The sequence below is a fragment of the Hyperoodon ampullatus genome (genome assembly GCF_949752795.1).
Source record: "Hyperoodon ampullatus genome assembly, chromosome: 3".
Lineage (NCBI taxonomy): Eukaryota > Metazoa > Chordata > Mammalia > Artiodactyla > Ziphiidae > Hyperoodon > Hyperoodon ampullatus.
In genome coordinates, this window is record NC_136916.1 from 84,705,189 (window position 1) to 84,714,551 (window position 9,363).

The window sequence follows — 9,363 nt, forward strand, 5'->3', positions numbered from 1 at the left end:
AATTTCTCCTTCTTGCTTTCTGGGTTTGCATCTCATTCCACCACTTCAGGTGTATCCAACTTCATCTGTAACATGGCAGGTAAAAAGTCCTCATCGGATTTTCTGAGGGATTAAAGGAGACAAACTCCTATGACAAAGTAAGTGTGCAACAAATGTCCTTTCTTTCCTCCCTCCCGCTGATAATGGATAATTCAGGTAGGATACAAAAAGGATGCAAAAAGCCCTGGTAAAGTACAGAAAATGATAAGTGTTGTAAGAGCCAAGCATGGGGCGGGGAGAATTCCCAGGAAGCACAGTTCACACTGATGGGAGGTGCCAGGAAGTTTATTGGGGAGGTGATGTGACTGCACAAAAGATTTGGATGAGGTGTAGGATTTTGACCCGTGGAAACTGGGAAGGAGAGCCCATGGGTAGGAGGCTGTTTAGATTGGACAGAAGAGATTGCAGGCTTAAAAGTCTGTAAGATGACAGGGAAGACACTAGGCATTTTGGGCAGAAACAGCATGGTGTAGAGGAAAGGGTTTGAATCCCAGCTCTACCCTCAAGAGCTGTTTAGGACTGGAGGCAGAGTGCTCAGGTTCTCTGGGTGTTGGATTCTTACTGGAGAAAGGAAGATTCTAGAACCCATTTTGCAGGGTTATTGTAAAGATTAGATAAGAGCATGCATGTAATGGGCCTGGTACCTAATAAGTGCTCAATATAGATTTGTGTCTCCATTTGGCCTAGATCTAGAGATGGGTACGACACGAAGGTTCTGTTAGTCAAGAGCAGTCTTGGCCAGAGGTAAGAAGCTAGCCAAGTGTGCTGCTAAGGTGCCTTCCAAGGGGAAAAGGAGGCATCAAAATAATTGGTCCATTAAAGAAATGACACAGATCACGTTTGTAATTTTAGACTCCTGCCAATTTTCTGGAGCTTGAGTATTTATATAATTGTTAGTTGGACGAAGCTCCACATACCAAACTGATTCTTAGCAAGTTCATAACCATTGCTTATTATTCCATTGAGACTCTCTGTGAAATTATAAGTGCCAACCATCTAAAATCTGGTCCACATTATCATTTTTTCCCCTCCTCAACTCCAAGCTTAAATTAGGTACTGGAATAAATTAAAATTAAATGTAGGCAAGGGAACAAGATCAGACCGAGAACACTTGTTGAGTCATTGAATTTAGATATGATTTGAAAGGAATGGAGAGGACGGAGCTTGCGTTGCCATCTGTCTCAGTTCTTGCTGTAGACCCTGGAGCACAACCACCATCATAGCCCCTACCAGCCGATGCTGTAATGACCCACGTACCTGTTCATCCTTCCCACCACACAGGGAGTCCTGGGAGGGCACAGACCATGACAAGCTGTGTAGGCAACTTGGTTCCTCACACAAGTTGTGCACACAGTTTTGAAAAACTATGAATAAATCTCAGCTCAGTTAGAATCAGATTTTGCAACATTACGACGGAGAACCTAAAATAACTGTGAATTTTAAAAAGACAGAAGTTTGTTTCTTGCTCATGAAAAATAAATCTAAAGTTAAGTAATCTATGACTAGTTGGCAACTCCACAGTTTTAAAGAGCATGGGCTCCTGTACTTCCATTCTGCCATCCTTAATGCTTGGTCTCATTTTGCTGATGCCTCATGATTCCAGATGGCTGCTGGAGCTCCAACTATAACATCTATCTTTCATACAGCAGGAAGGAATAAGAGTAGAAGAGCAGATGTGTGCCTCCCAACCGTGTTAGCTCCATTGAAGCAAGCTTCAAAAGTCTCACATGATACTTCCATTTATATCTTATGTAGACGTTTATATGAGTACATTGCCTCTCCCAACAGAGTCAGGTTTCTGTTATCAAGAAAGAGGGAAGAAATTCCGGGTGTCAACGAACAGTCTTGGCCCACACCTTTTTTTCACCTCCTGGCATTGCCATCTGTCCAGTATTTCAGTAGTTCAGAATCTAAGGTCTTAGAAATTCTGAGATGATGTTCAGAATTCAATACATATTTGTCAATAGATGATTGAATTCTTGGTTCTTCTACCTCTCTGGATGTTCCTTTCCAGTCTCCTCTGTTGATTTCTCCTCACTTCCCCGATTTCCAAATATTGGAGTGCCTGGGAAGTGAGTGCAGATAAACAAAACCTCTTCCCTCTGTACACTCAGATCTAGGTGATTTCATCCAGGCCCATGCCTTATGTTCAGATAAACATAAGACAGCTCCCATATCTCTACTCCCACCAAACTTCTCCAGGAACTTCAGGCCCACAGGTGCACCTGCTTACTTGACACCTTGGCTTGGATGTCTAGGGACACCTCCTCACCTTAGCACGCCTCCATTGAGCTCCCGCTGCACTACTTTGCAAAAGACATCCTGCCCCTTCAGTGGGCTTCCCTATCTCAGGAAAGGACAACTCAATCTTTTGCTCAAATAAAAACTCTTGGCACCATTCTGTTTTACCCTACCTCCAATCCGTGTCCAGTCCGAGCACTGCATACCACTTTATCTGCCACCACCAAGCTGGTCCAAACCAGCATCATCTCTCCTCCCCTGGGCCATCTCAGCAGCCTCCTGAAGCATTTCCCATCTCTTCTGCCTAGAGTCCAGTCTCAAAAGCAGCCAGAGGAGGCTTTTTATAATATAATCTGACTGTGTCCATTGTCCCTGCAAAATCCTCCAATGGCTCCCATCTCACTCAGAATGAAGGCCAAATTCTTCACATTGGCCAACAGGCTTGACCCCATCTGGCCTGGACCACCCCTCACACTTCATCTTCCACCGCCCTGCCCCTCACTCACTCTGCCCCAGGCCCACTGACCCCCTTTTATTCTTTATAAATTTATTTACTTTATTTACTTTGGGCTGTGTTGGGTTTTGTTGCTGCATGCGGGCTTCCCTGGTGGCACAGTGGTTAAGAGTCCGCCTGCCAATGCAGGAGACACAGGTTCGAGCCCTGGCCCAGGAAGATCCCACATACCACAGAGCAGCTAAGCCCGTGTGCCACAGCTACTGAGCCTGCGCACCTAGAGCCCGTGCTCCGCAACAAGAGAAGCCCCCTTCAATCAAGCCAAGCCCACTCCCACTACGGAGGCCTCTGCTGACTCTAGCCAGGAAGCTCTTCTCCAGATGTCCACGTGGCTGTCTCCTGGCTTCCTCAAGTTTCTGCTCAGATGGTACCTTCCCTAAGGCCTCGCTGACCACCTGCTTCAAAGTAACCACATTCCCCATGCTGGCAACTCCTAGCCCTCTCTATCTCCAAAGCACTTACTTCCACCTAGAGTTACATATATATTCTATACAGAGTGAGAGAGAGCTTGACAGAGAAGCAGCCTTGACATCTGGGAGCTGGCCCTGCACACACAGCTAGGCTTTGCTGTTTTCTCCCGTTGAATGGATACAATTTAGTAGGACGTCACCATCAGACAAGGTCCCTCTGTGACCACGATGTGTCAAGACAAAAACAAGATCACTCCATTATCACGTCTGAATGCAGCAAAACATGAGCATTGTCCAAGCCACAAAATACCCAAATCTGTGTCTCCTGGGTAATAGGAGTGACTGCTGTTTCTTTATTAACTACAGCTTTGACCTCCATCTGCTCTCCCTCCTTTTACATGAGATTTACTAAGATACCCTATCATAGACTCCTCACTGCTTTCTGGCAGCACCCAATCCAGGTCAAAGCCTCACTTTCTTAGGCCCTCTCCCACACGACCCAGCCAAAGCCCAAATCCTGTTCTAGGTTCTTCCTAAAACCCTTGTGCTGAGGTGCCCTTAGTTCCCCTATGGTGTGTGGGCTCCTTTGTTGCAACAAGTAATAAACCCAACTTGTTCATCTATAGGTATTCCTGGTTGACAGTACAAATACACAAATATTGGCAGTACAAACACACACACACACACACATACACACACACACACACACACACACACACACTTTATTTGGTGCGGGAGGATGTGATTGGCTGCCTGCTCTCCCAGGATGTAAGTTCCACGAGAACAAGGGTTTGTATTCACTGCTCCATTTCCAGACGTGGAACAGTGCCTGGCTCATAGGAGGCTCTCCATACATATGTATTCAATGAATTCAGAATGAATTGCAGGTAGTTTTAGGGGCAGTATTAGCCACCATTAAGTCAGTAGTTTCTGATCTCAGTGTTGGATAAATTCAATCAAATCTTCCATTTTTGGTCAAGCTCCCCCAAAATGGTGGGTCAGGTGGGGCCCGCCCAGGGCAAGGCTGTGGCAGGAGATGGCTTTGTCAGCTTTGGTTCCCAAGGGAGAGGCTGGGAGGCGAAGACTGCCCCTCTGAGGGAGCAGCTGGGATCAAGGTCACTGGTGAGTCATCACTTCAGCTCTGGGTGCACAAAGGAGCAGGGCAGGGCTGGGGCGGGCAGGGACAGAAGCTGTGGGAGGCGGGACGGTGTCCTGCCCTCGCCTGGTGGCAGTGTGGGCACTGCCTGAGGAAGAAGCTTTCCGGATTTGCTGCTCCTTCTATCCCAAGATGCTGCAGCCACTTGCTGAGCTCCATTCGGCAGTACCCATGAAGCCCCTTCCCCAAAGGCACTCTCCCCGCACTGCCAGAAACGCCACCATTATCTCTTTACTCGACACAGGGGGACACTCATGCTACCGTACCAAGCAGTGCATCCTGGCAGTGTTGGAAGGGCAAAGAGGGTCACGGCTTTGGTCGGGCATGTGCAGAGCCATCAGGGAGGACGTTCAGACGTCCAGGGCCCAGCAATGATGGAGCTGGACCAAGAGGGGTGGGAATGAGCTGCAGGAAGGAAGCTAAGAGAACATCACAGAACAAATGCCTCCTTTGAGAAATGTTGCCCGAGGCCTGCCCTACTCCCTTCCTTCCCACAAACCAGAGGCAAAACACAGTATGGAGCAATGGTTCCTAAACAACTGTTGAAGATGCAAAACAGTGTGGAGAGTGTGCTACCTTTGGGGCCCGAATTGGGAGAAATCAGAAAGGACACTTGTCCATGAGTGGATGTACATGAAGATGCCCTGGGAGGACATGGGGAAAATGAGCCCAGTGGTCCCCTGTGGGTGAGGAAGGAAGGTGGGATGAGGCGGGGCAGAGATGGAGACAGTGCTGGATAGTTAGAGAGTTTGATTTCTGAGCTGTGGGAATCTATCGCTTACCCCCCAAAAAGAAAAAAATCATTTAAAAACCAATCAGACCCCATGGGGTGAGCAGGAGTCCACATTTGTCTCTCACTGTCTCCGGACCAACTTCCACAATGCAAGTGGTATAGGAAAAGCTAGCACCCTTCATCACTAGGCTGTAGTCACCAGCCCAGCATCTGGAGCAGCTGAAGGAAGAGCTGCTTCACGCCGGAGCAGGTGCTGCAGGAGCTGCAGGCTGGGCTGCTGCCCCGCATCAGCATGAGAGCCGGCAGATCGGTGACTTCACGTTTGAGTTGCGACAGTCCCAGAGCCCTGCACCAAACTTCCTAGCGTTCAAAAAAAAAAAAAGGCAGCTGCTTTACTTCGGTTTTCCAAATCTTATGCAAAATGTCTCTATGGCTCACCCGAAGAAGAACTAAGCAAGGAAGAAAATTCTGGAAAATAGAGACCTAAGTAGACACAGTTCAAATCCACCACAAGGTTTTAGCATCTCCTCAGAAAGCTCTTCTCCACCATCTAATCCCTGGTTAGGCTCCCTGTATCATCCTTATTCCTACATCATCTCCCCCAGTCCTCTGTTTGTTTCTTCCACTACATTTATTAAAACTTTTAATTATTGTTCTGCATGTTGATTGGCTTAATGGTTTATCATGTGTTTCCATACTACTTGTCTATCAGCTCCCTAAAAGCAAGGACTGTGGGTTATTTACTTCTGAATTCTCAGGATCTAATGATGATGAGGATAAACATAATAAAGGCAGTTACTTATATAGCTCAAAAAAAAAAAACCAAACAGTCAGAGGGGACTTCCCTGGTGGTGCAGTGGTTAAGAATCCGCCTGCCAATGCAGGGGACACGAGTTCCATCCCTGGTCCAGGAAGACCCCACATGCTGCAGAGCAACGAAGCCCGTGCAATGCAACTACTGAAGCCTGTGCGCACTAGGACCTGCATGCCGCAACTGCTGAGCCCACGTGCTGCAACTACTGAAGCCCGTGCAACTAGAGCCCATACTCCGCCACAGGAGAAGCCACCACAGTGAGAACCCCGTGCACCACAACAAAGAGTAGCCCCTACTTGCCGCAGCTAGAGAAAGCCAGAGTGCAGCAACGGAGACCCAACACGGCCAAAAAACAAAAAGAAAACCAGTCAGAAGCTTCAAAATGAAATAAAGCCCTGTATTTCTATGCACAGATTAGGATGGGAGAAGAGGGAGGATAATAAAGATTTGTACTCTAGGTATATGGTCTGGAAGTTTAGAAAAATATACTCAGGTTTTCTTTGTATAATAAAAAATCATGTTTAACAGAAAGGGAGGAAGAAAAGAAGGGAGGGAGGGACAGAGGGAAGAGAAAAGGGCATTTGGAGACAGCACAGCCACCTGCGTTTGTATCCTGGCTCTGCCACTTACTGTGTGATCCTGAGCGGGATATTTTGCCTCATCTGAGCCTCAGTTTCTTTATCAGTAAAGTGGGGATACTGCTACTGCTACTGCTACTACTGCTACTGCTACTACTGCTGCTACTACTACTGCTGCTGCTATTACTACTGCTACTACTACTGATGCTGCTACTGTTACTGCTGCTGCTACTACTACTGCTACTACTGCTGCTGCTGCTACTATTACTACTGCTACTACTGCTGCTACTACTGGTACTACTACTGGTGCTACTACTGCTGCTGCTGCTACTGCTACTATTACTACTGCTGCTACTACTACTGCTTCTGCTACTACTACTGCTGCTACTACTGCTGCTGCTGCTACGACTACTGCTGCTACTACTGCTACTATTACTACTGGCACTGCTACTACTACTGCTACTACTGCTGCTGCTGCTACTACTGCTGCTACTACCACTGCTACTACTACTGCTGCTACTGCTGCTGCTGCTGCTACTACTGGTACTGCTACTACTGCTGCTATTACTAGTTCCTACTACATAGGGTTTTTGAAAAGGTGAAATTAAGAAAAAAAATCTGTGAGGAGCACTTAACCCAGAGCCTTGGACCTAATAAACCCTAAAATATTAGCAGCTGCAAGTACGACCAGGTGTTTGTCAAGTGCCAAGGAATGTCCCTGGGTTACTTACCCTAAGTGTTCAATTAATTGTAATTATTATTGGGGAATTCCATAACTTTACAGGCAGTCTCTGGTGACTCCCCAGATAGAGGGGCAGGAGCCCTGTACCTCTTGCTTGCCACCCATGAAACATCTGTCCCAATTAGGGGTCTGATCCCTTCGGGTTTTGGGGGCAGGGGCCTTCACCCCTCAGGCCCTCACCCGAGCATCCCTGAAAGCAGTGGGGGCCATGGCCAGGGCAGCACTGGAGGATTTCTGAGCCTGGCCCCTGAACAGCTTCTCCAGGAAAATAGACAGTGTGCCCTGTGGGATTTTATTCCACGCTCAGATGAGTCCATGCCTAGCTGAGTGGGAGTGGTCTCTATAAGTTGTTTAAAGGCTACAGGCTTTGTTCATTGATGTGCTGATTTAAAAAACTGTTGATTGAATGCCCAGCAGATTCTAGAACAATGCTGGGAGCTGAGTAGATCTGGAGGGAGATGGGGCACAGAGGTGAATAAATCATAGTCCTTGGGGTGAGGAAAATTCAACACGGGTAGAGAAAGCTTCCCAAGGTATAAATAAAGAGCTGGCATGGAAAAACCGCAGAGACAGATTTCAGAAAAGAAGAGGAGCCCCGGGAGGAGTATGGTGTTTAGTGGGGAGGACAGGGAGAAGGGAGATGGGTGGTGTGGGGAGAGGAGAAAAGACCAGAAGGTAGGGAAGAGAGTGACTAACACTTGATTAGCTGTCCTGCCAACTGTTCAGCTTCAGAGCCTACCCAGGCCCACAGAATAATGAAAACTCAAGACAGGAAAAACCAGGCATAGGAGTGGATAAACTGTTAATGTGTATTCACACAAAAGGTTACTGCACAGCAGTTCAAAGCAATGAGGTATCTTTATGTGTCAACATGTATACATCTGGAGAACATGATGTTGAGTGAGGAAAGCAATTGGCTAATGGATACATAGGGTACAATCACATTTATGTACATTATAAAATCTTCCAAAGCAATACTATAAAGTATATATAGTGTTTGCACATAGTTGTTTATATTATGTAATTATAAAAATACCTTGTATGCATAGACACACATAATATGCTTTGGGATAACAAAATATTTTGAGAACTTCAATGCTATTGAAGATTTTCTGGGAAAATATAGATTATTAAAACTACCTCGAAGAGGTGTAGGAACCATGAAGGGCTCAATGACAATTAAAGGAGTTTAAAAAGTTATTAAAAAGGATCAATCCACCAGAAAGATAGAATGACTTTAAATGCACATAGGCCAAACAACAGACCCTCAAAATAGGTGAAGTAAAAACTGATAGAGCTGAAAGGAGAAACAGACAAATGCACAGTTATAGTTGGGGACTTCAGCACTCCCCTCTCAGCAACTTATAGAACTACTAGAGTTCTAATCAGCCTCTAAAATCAGAGATATAGGAGACCTGAACAGGATAATCAATCGTCAGGCTCTAATTCATATTTATAAAACATCCCACCCAACAACAAATATAAATTATTTTTCAAGTGCCCTTGAAACATTCACCAAGATAGATTATCTCTTAGGCCATAAAATAAACCTCAACAAACTTTTTTAAAAATGAAATCAATTAAAAAATAGATAAATAAAATGAAATCACACAATGTTCTCTGACCATAATGGAATCAAACGAGGAATCAATAACAGACAGACAATTAGAAAATTTCTAAACATGTAGGAATTAAACAACTCAGTTCCAAAAAACAATGGGTCAAAAAAGAAGTCTCAAAGAAAATAGAATACACACACACACACACACGCACGCACACACACACACACACACACACAATCGATTTCAATAAGACATCTTTTAAGACATCTTTTCAATGTTAAAAGCCACAGAAGTCCAATTCCCTGTAAAAGTGTTGTAAGCAGAGAACCCAAGGTCTTGCTAAGAAGCTTTTGGGCATAATTAAAAGAGGATTGATTTGATGTGCACCAGTTAGTAAATGCCCCATATTTTCTCCCTCACAGGGGCAGAGCAGATCTTCAGGAAATGCACACGTGGCCGGACTGACAGCGTCTGCTACACCCCCTTCTTCCCACATAATTTCTTACTGACTTTCCTCCAAGGTTATCACGGTATCTTTGAATTGTTTCCAGATGCACACTTCACTTTGAGAGCG